Genomic DNA, 8,987 nt, shown 5'->3' on the forward strand with positions numbered 1-8,987 from the left:
TGTTTTCACATTATTCAACCAAAGACATTTGATGTTTGAGATATGTTAGCAAATGAGCATTCATCTAGACATAGAGCTTGCTTAGAATTGTGTCTAGGCTTAAGGTCGATAGTTTGATTGATCATTTGCCATCCTTAGTTCGATACTTGATCACCCCAAGGTCTAATCCCTATGCCCATGAGTTCTCTTTTCCCTTAGTCAAGAAAGTATCATTCTGTAATTGCTTTCTAGTATTAGTAGTAGTTTAAAACTCATCTAAATCATTGGTTGCACTTAGATTAAGTGAGTACTTGCATTCTCGGTGCTTTGATATCCCTCAGAACTGGTTCGACAATCTTTTATACTACATCATTTGTCTTAGGAGCCTTGAAAACTTCTAACATCACATTGCCTGGTTTGGTAAGTGCCTTTCTCTTCCACGAGTTTGGGCGTCTCCTCTGTGATTTTACCATGCTCTGATTCCCGGTGACTCGCCCCTCCGAAGAAGGGCCAAGGCGAAAGCCCGTTGAGACCAGAGCCGGCGCAGATAATGTAGGTCCCGGAAGTGAAGAAGATGCAGACTCTGTATCGCTGTCCCGCCTATCATTGTTATGCACAGAGCTTACATGGTCGCAACTAGATATCTGGAGGCGTTTGCCCGATGGTTCAGAGAAGTCAAAGACATGTCCTTTTCCTTTATCCAAATCTCTGGTGATCTTTGGGAGCCTAGTAGCAGCTTCCTCTTGAGTTTCAGCAATACCCTGCTTAACTCTTTCAATTCTCGGAAGTCTCTTCGTTTCGTTAGAGTGTGAAATATACATCATTGCCATCTTACGGTCTTGCCTAGAGAGCTCCGGAAACATCAATGGGAAGCCTGGAGGACCGTCCAACAAGGCTTCTCTCACATTCGGTTGGACTGCAACCTGATGGTTAACATAAGTCTCACTCAATTGAGCTGGGTCTTTTGTATGAGCTTCCCCCAATTGTGATGATCCTCTAGCATTGTCTCTGCTATTCCCACGCCTGAGCAAGGGACATCTGATCTTCTCATGGGTCATTCGAAGACAATGGAAGCATCTCTTATGTATTTTCTCATACTCATACTCGATAGTGATTACTTTATCGGGAATGGTTAGATTCCGTGAAGCTTTCAATGGATTCTCTGTTCTAAAGGAAACCAGAGCCCTGATGTAGTCCTTAGTATGGGATACTTTCGAATCATATGCTATCTCTTCCACCATTCCTATTTCTGACGCAAGCTTATACATCGTTTTAGTTGTGAAGAAATTCGCTGGAATGTTCCTTATGCGGATCCATAGCATCATTGACTGGAGAAAATCCTCAGGAGGGTTGGCAGTCCATCTTTCAAGAACCATAGCCCAATGGTTATACGACCATGGTCGGTCCTTCAACACCGTTTGCAAATCCTCTTCCCTCTGAAAGATAAACTGGAACCGATCTCTAGACAACGCAATGCCCCAAACTCTACCCGTAACTCTCCATGCCGTAGGCATATAATCAATCATACGCGCCATAGATTGACACTCTGGGTTCAGCAAATGTCCCATAAGACTAGTTTCATTCTCATCCAAAACCCTGTAGCTAGGGTCACTACCCAGGTCCAAGGGTTCTTCTTCGTCGGGAGACATTGCACCTATGGCTTGTGAAGTAAATCTGCCATACAAAACCAAAGGTCGCCGGAGATCGAGAATGAATCGCACCGGAGAGGAAGATTTTCTGGAAGAAGGTCTAGCGTGATTGACGAAAATTTTCCTTTGATAACACTAAATTCGGAGACGATTTTTAGGGAAATCATTGAGAAAAGGAAAATCTTGTTTAAGAGGAACAACTTTAAGAAAGAACTGGCTCTAAAAGATATTCGAAATCAAGGGATTGGAGATGAATTATGGTAAAAAAGGAAGTTAGATCTATTTTCCTTAAGAGAAATACCGTAGCCAAGGGCCGGTAATTGAAGCCACTCACGGTGAGGGAAAGAATTAAAAATGGAAAGAAGAGGCAAAGGAGATATCGGAAATCGCCTCAAAAGAGAGAGGATTAAATCATTGGTCGAATAAAACGTTTATAACCTATTATATACCCTAACCATTAAGTCGAAAGTTCATAAACATTTTAAAAAGTAAATATTTGGTATTTAATAAATTTTAACTTAAATATAGTGTGGAAGCCCCCTTAGTCCAGTGGTTTGACTAATGGTTCATTAATGCTTCTACACCAGGAGGTCTGGGGTTCAAACCTCAGAAAACGCAAATTATGCAGATTATGGAGAAAAAAAATTACAAGAGGTCTTCAGCATGGTGCAAAGGCGTATCATCGAACATGGATCTCATAGGGCGGCTCAGAGTGATGCAGTCAGACGTGCATTCTCATATGATGGTAGAATTGTCGGCTGTAAAATCGTTTATGTAATATTTCTCATAGTTGTAATAACATAATTAATCAGACGTTAAAAAAATAAAAACTTAAATATAGCGAACTTGGGTATCTAGAAAATATATTAAAGGGAAAGATTCTCCAATAAAGTTCTATAAAGTGCCCATGCTGAAGCATTGGAGAGGGTTTTTATAGCTTCCTGATTGTCTACTCCCATCACTATGTCCTGGAACCCCAAGTCAGATAAACTTTGAAGGGACCAAACGATGCAACGAAGTTCTGCAGTTAACCTCTTTTAGGAGGGAGTGAAGGCATCTCGGGGCATGGTGGATAACCAAACCTTGATGATCTCTTGTGAACGAAGTTCCACCATATAAAAATGATGATTTTTCCAATTAAATTTTTAGTTACATTTCACAATTCCAAAAGTAGGTGGATGCCAGCGGTGGTATACTTCTAAAGAAGAAAGTTGTGCCACTCGTGGTTCACTGCTTTTGTTGATCCCTGTCCATATTGTAGCTTCCTCCAGTGCCTGATGTGTTAGAGAATCAATAGCAATATGTGTTCCAAAACATAGAACAGAGTTACGATTCTTCCAGATCGTCCACAACAGCCATTGGTACAGCTCTCCGAATGTTCTCAGGTACTGTTGTATCAGACATTATCTTCAGCGCCAGTTTCATTTTCTCACCAAGGTTTCGAGCAGGCGATGTAGCTGATGGGAAGTTAACTGTTTGGAGGATATCTTGGGCTGGTATGCACTCGAACAAAACATGGTTTATTGACTCAAGTTTCTTGTTGCAAAGTTTACACTCCATGTGTACAACCAAACCCCGTAATTGTAGTATGTCTGCTACAGCTAATGCTCCGGACACAGCTCTCCGCTGAAACAATCTTATCTTGATTTTTCTATCAAAGTATACTTTATTTTGTATAAAATTATTATTTTAGACAAGTTGATTTAATATATTTTAACCACAAATCTAACACTATAATTTTAAATCTTTACATATATATCTCTTAGTAAATACAAGTTTCAAATATATAAAACTGTTTATTTTATCTTAATTTTATGTATAATTAAATCAAAATTTATATTAAATATTGGTAAGCAAGTGATAAAATCTAAAAAATTAATTAACAAAATTTTATTATAAAATGTAATTTAAAATTTAATGTTTTTGTTACTGCCCACCACCCATAATAATTTCACAACGCATTTAACCACCAGGACACAAGACTCTTTGTATATCCCACACGGCTTAAAATAATATAGGCAACAGGCTTTGAACAATAATATTAGGCAACAGGCTTTGAACAATTGATCAATCAAAAGATACAAGATTTTTTCTGTTGCTTCACTGTTTCTCCAAGCAAAAGTTTTCCTGAAATATATAACAAACGACATGACACAGTAACAATTATGACATGGTTTATGGCTAATTATGACATGGATAATTATATTTAATGTTGATTTATATTTGGTAAAATTTTTAGAATATGGTAATAACTCATACATATCATCATTAAAGTAAATATATTTAAATATAACAATAAATATTATACTGATATAAATAGAGCAAGATTTTCAAATTATGGAAGTATTATTTAATTCTATTTTTAATAATTATACAATTTTTATTACTAAAACATTTCTTCAAAATTTTATGCATTTTTTTCAAAACATATATAAATTTTTTTATCCTAATACAAATGGTTTACTTTTGATATCTGTAAATTTTAGGAAAACTTGATAAAATTAATTTAATTGCAAAATCTATATATATATAAAGATGTTTGTGTCTCTCCTGAGAGAGCCACGTCATCAATTAGTGCAACCTGAACTCGACACGTGCAAAATCATTTAAAATCACATCTCTTTCTGTGTTTACGATTGGGCCTTGATGATATTTTTTTGTTGATACTGTCTGGGCCAAGTTACAAACAGAATGCAAACCTGTTTATTGCACGCTCTTCTTCCTGACTCGCGAAGTTAGGGTTGATAGGGTTAGCCGTCAGCTGTGAAGGTTTGTTCTGTAAGCCATCAATGGCGATTGTGAAATAGGTGTGGGGTTCGTCGTTTCGTCTGCAAACTTCGAGTCGGTGATTGTTCATATCGTGTCTGTTTTCATCCTTCTCATCCCAACCGTTACAAATCGAATTGATTCAACGCCAATAACTAAAGCTTTACTCTTCTTGCCCACTACAACCACGATCTCGCATTCAGTGCATCTAATCTTCATTTAGGCGGTGATTCTCACCTATAAAAAGGTTAGGCCTCATCACTTGATCAACATCCTCACACTTCCTACTATCTATAAAGATTATATCTACAGTATACTGTCTCATGATCATCTTATTCTTCTTTTTTCAGTCGAAATATGTATTTTATTCTTTTGGAGATAGTTTAAATTCCGTTTGTTGATTACTTTACCAATTTACATGTTTGCAGGCGACTCTCATACCCGCCACCGTTAATGTCCACCGTCTGTCTACTTTCAGACATCGGCTCACTGCAGGTTCCATGTTCTCTGTCAGCGGATTTGATGTTACTCGGTGCAACCAGAACTTCAAGACTGGCCGGCCGCGGATTTGTTGTTCTCATCTATATCTTACTCGCTGATTTGAAGGAAGGCTGGCCGGAGATGGGTTCTTCCTCTGTTTTGGACAGGAAAATCTGAGGATTCAGAGGTGCTCGAGACCAAAGGGTATCTCCTAATCATTGTCTTCCTGACTATATCACTTTGCCAGAGATAGGTTCTTCTTCTGTTTGGAGAGGAGAAACTGAGGATTTAAAGGTGTAAAATCTTTGGAGACTCCAGGAAAAAGCACAAACAGAATCATGGCGCTTTCCATTTTAGACAGAAAATGAATGAAATGAGAGAGAATGTCATTTACAATAACAGGAACGCATCAGTTTTCCTATTCTCTTAGTCTGTGTGTGCATATCGTTTATTCCTCAATGCCACATCAGTGACACACGTCCCACACTATAAACACACCAAATGCAGGCTCCGTAGAGCAGATAGTGGTTCCCCTGCCACATCTTCCAAGTATGGTGGTGTTAAGAAAACTGATCCCGTCGCACTCTCTGAACTTAATAGCTACATTCTCAATTCACCCCAAGGTACGTTCACTGAATAGGGATCACTGTAATGACTGCACTTAGCTATGTGCTCCTGTGTACTTTCATAACATGACCAAATACATGTGTTGTTTGCGTTGTCTCTCCTTTTTCATGCTGCACACAATTAACTCTTATCAAAACGTCTCTTATTTGAAAGTAAGAGATTTTTTGTTGCTGGCTTTCTGCATTTGCTCATTTATCTAAGCTACACATTTGAAAAGTTATAGTAACTGTGGAGTTGCTTATGATGGCTGGAGCTGTAATTACTTTCTATGGTTCCAAATCCAGTGGTGAAACGCAATGTTCGGATCACACGAACGGCCATCTGATGATGTTCCAGTTATTGAAGGACTTCCAGCCAGCACCGACCCAGCGCCTGCACATACTGATTCAGTCATAACCTCCACCGAGACTCCATTGATGATGAAAAGGTCCCCAGTTCAAATAAAGCTCGCAAAGAGTGATCACTCAACTATGGAGACTTGGAACTCGCAAAATACAATCGAGTTCCATTGTTTGTTACAAAGTTCTATGTTTTCCTTCAATAATGCTGTAATCCACATACTTAAATAGCAGCAAGATGTTCTTATTTAATCTTCATTTTGTTATTTGTTAGGATTACTTAATTTGAATTATAAAAATCCTTAAATAGGTCCCTCTGAATATGGACGTCATCTACTGCACTAACTTCATTTAGGGTCTGTATATTTAAGGTTTTGTGATGTGTCAAACTTGGCATTAGCTTAGTGGGCTTTATTTCAGATATAGGATATCGCAATGTTTATGCTTATTGAGATTTAGTCCTAAACTTAAGAGAAAAATGAAAATTTTGATAGAGAACATAGACTTTAATACATAGTCAAAACATATGTTTAAAAAAACAGTAAGAAAAACAAAAAAATTATATAAAGCAAATATTTTTTTTTTCTTTTACCAAAAATAAATAATATAACTTAAAAATACATAACTTTTAAAAATATACAGTTAAATTTCATAAAAATAAATATATAGTGAAATCTCATAAAGTAGTGTAATAATTTATTCACACTATTTTCAACAATTTTGATCAAACCAAGATAAACGAAAAAATGTTGATCAGAGGGGTTTTTGTTTGTTTTAATCACCAAAACCATGTTAAGTGAACTTAATAAGATATTGATACAAAATCACAGTAAAAAATCATAGATAATCACAATTTTTTCAAAAAATAATAGTTAAAAAAATAATATAAAGTTATAAAACAAGAGTAAAAATGTATAAGTTTGCTTTAATAGTATAAACAAAATATCTTATATTATTCATCTAACTAAATGTAGAACAACACTACCACAATTTAACATCGTCTTCACGAATTTGTACCAAAGAAATATGTGAAAGCTCAAAACATCAATAAAATGTCATGTCAATGACATGGATAACAAGTGCAACCTCCGTTTCTATTTCAATCAAGTTACGAAATTCATAACCATCCTTTGAAATGATGTTACCGATTTGACCTTAAAGTGCAACAACAACATCAATATTTCTTACATTCTACACATCGTATTTAACATATTTATACAAATTAATATATTGATTGACTGCTATATTTGATGTTTGAAAACCAAATTAGTCGCACAAGTTATTATTTTATAAACTACCAAAGTGTAAAACTATCACATTGTCGACCAAATAAACATATACAAAATGTTTACAAAATATTCATATCTTAACCATCTTTTGTTTATTATTTAATCTATAAATATAAAAATATGTTTACCTCTCTCCTCCTTGCGCCACGTCATTAGATAAAGCGAACAAAGAATGACACGTGGGAAGTTAAGATTTTAATCGCTGAGTTCCTAAAGAGATGTTTGCTTAGTGGGCTTTACTGGGCTACTAATATAACTAACCCAAACCCAAATTTTTAACGTGGAAGAAGGAGCCACGGCTGTTGTTGGTGTGACCGAAAAAATGTGACGGTGGTCTACAAACCGCGATTGGTGGTGGTGGCCGACAAAACACGACGGTTGTAGTAGTCGTCACAACGCGACGGGTGCTGGCCGTTGTCGACAAAACGAGATGGTAGTGGTGGCCGAAAAAAGCGACGGTGGTGGTGGTAGTCGACAAAACGCGATTGCAGTGGATCTTCGATGGTGTTAGTGAAATTGGAGAGGCTGTCAGCCACAGTAGTTGTGTGATCAACATCAGATCTTTCTCAAAAGGGCTAGATCTGAAAAAAAATTGATCTCAGTAAAAAGAAAATGGGAGAAGAAGGGAACAAGGAGATGAGATGCAAATGAGCGAGAGAAAAGATTGAGCCCATGAAAGGAATAAAATAAGACTAAGAGGAAAAAAAGGAAGTCTGAGATTGCAAAGATTAAGAAAAGATTCGATTTTGAAGGAAATATATTATGACTGAATTTTTTAATAAAAAATTATTCTGAGTGATGAAAAATAAGTAATAGCAATTAGGAAGGAATGATAAATTATAAAAATTTAAAGAATAAAAAAAATGCAGGAGAAGATTAAAAAAATGGAGAAGAAACTAATAGAAATCAAGGAATATCGTTCAAAAGAACAAATCAATCGAGACAACATATTTATGACTGATTTTCTCGATAAAAACTAAATTCCTCTAATAACCTTCTCACACAGCTGAATCTGATAATAACGGCTACGTCAATATATTTGTTTCAAAAATAAGTTTGATTTATACAACGATTTCGTGGAGATGTTGGCCAAATATTAGGGTTCTTGGTACGTATTTGTAGCTGTCACTAATTTTTTTTTAAATGGTGCCCTTCACTAATCGTGGTATGATGAACATAGTCTTTTAGTTTGTGATATGTATATGTTATCTTATTCCTTTTGCATTTTGCTTTGCAGAACCAACATAATATAACATTCTAATTTTAATTAAAATGCAACTTCAAATAATCACTACTTCAACTCCAATAGAATGTCGAAAGACTATGATTTCAAAATAAAAAATAAATATTTTTATATCATACACAAAACTCACAATTCAATCCTTCTGAACCCAAATATTACAAACTACAAATAACACACCAAATATGGAATCAAAATTTGTAAAAAAAACAACATGAAAACCATTTGAAACACTCACGACATATCAATGCCACAACTCTTTAATACAAAAATAATTATTACAAACAAGCGAAATATATTTTATCACATATAATCTCTCCTCACCTATAACTTTTTAAAAGACAACAGTCATGTAAACTAAAAACACAACTCACAAAATCATACAAAAAATAATAATATAAATCATATATAAAGTATATCCCGCCCGTAGGGCGGGCCGACCCTAGTCTATATTATAATAGATAAGTTTTTGCTCACTCCTCAGCGCGCCACGTCATCGTTTTGTGGGTCTCACTTTTAAAAAGTGTAAAAAAATGTCAAGCCCATGGCTCGAACCCGGGTTATTGAGATATAAACACCAACATTTATACCACTAAGCTAACTGATACCTTTGGACATT

At 35.8% G+C, this 8,987-nt stretch overlaps 1 long non-coding RNA gene across 2 annotated transcripts; it reads left to right on the forward strand.

Moving 5' to 3' along the window:
• Positions 1–3,177: 3,177 nt before the first annotated feature.
• Positions 3,178–6,160, forward strand: LOC106407569. 2 transcript variants are annotated; one of them, XR_001281817.3, is made up of 3 exons: positions 4,178–4,641; positions 4,823–5,497; positions 5,786–6,160. It is a non-coding gene; the product is annotated as an uncharacterized LOC106407569 (long non-coding RNA). The 2 variants fall into 2 exon arrangements; XR_001281816.3 differs by having other exon boundaries at positions 3,178–4,641; positions 4,823–6,160.
• The last annotated feature ends 2,827 nt before the right edge of the window (positions 6,161–8,987 follow it).

Source organism: Brassica napus, chromosome C5 (genome assembly GCF_020379485.1).
Source record: "Brassica napus cultivar Da-Ae chromosome C5, Da-Ae, whole genome shotgun sequence".
NCBI lineage: Eukaryota > Viridiplantae > Streptophyta > Magnoliopsida > Brassicales > Brassicaceae > Brassica > Brassica napus.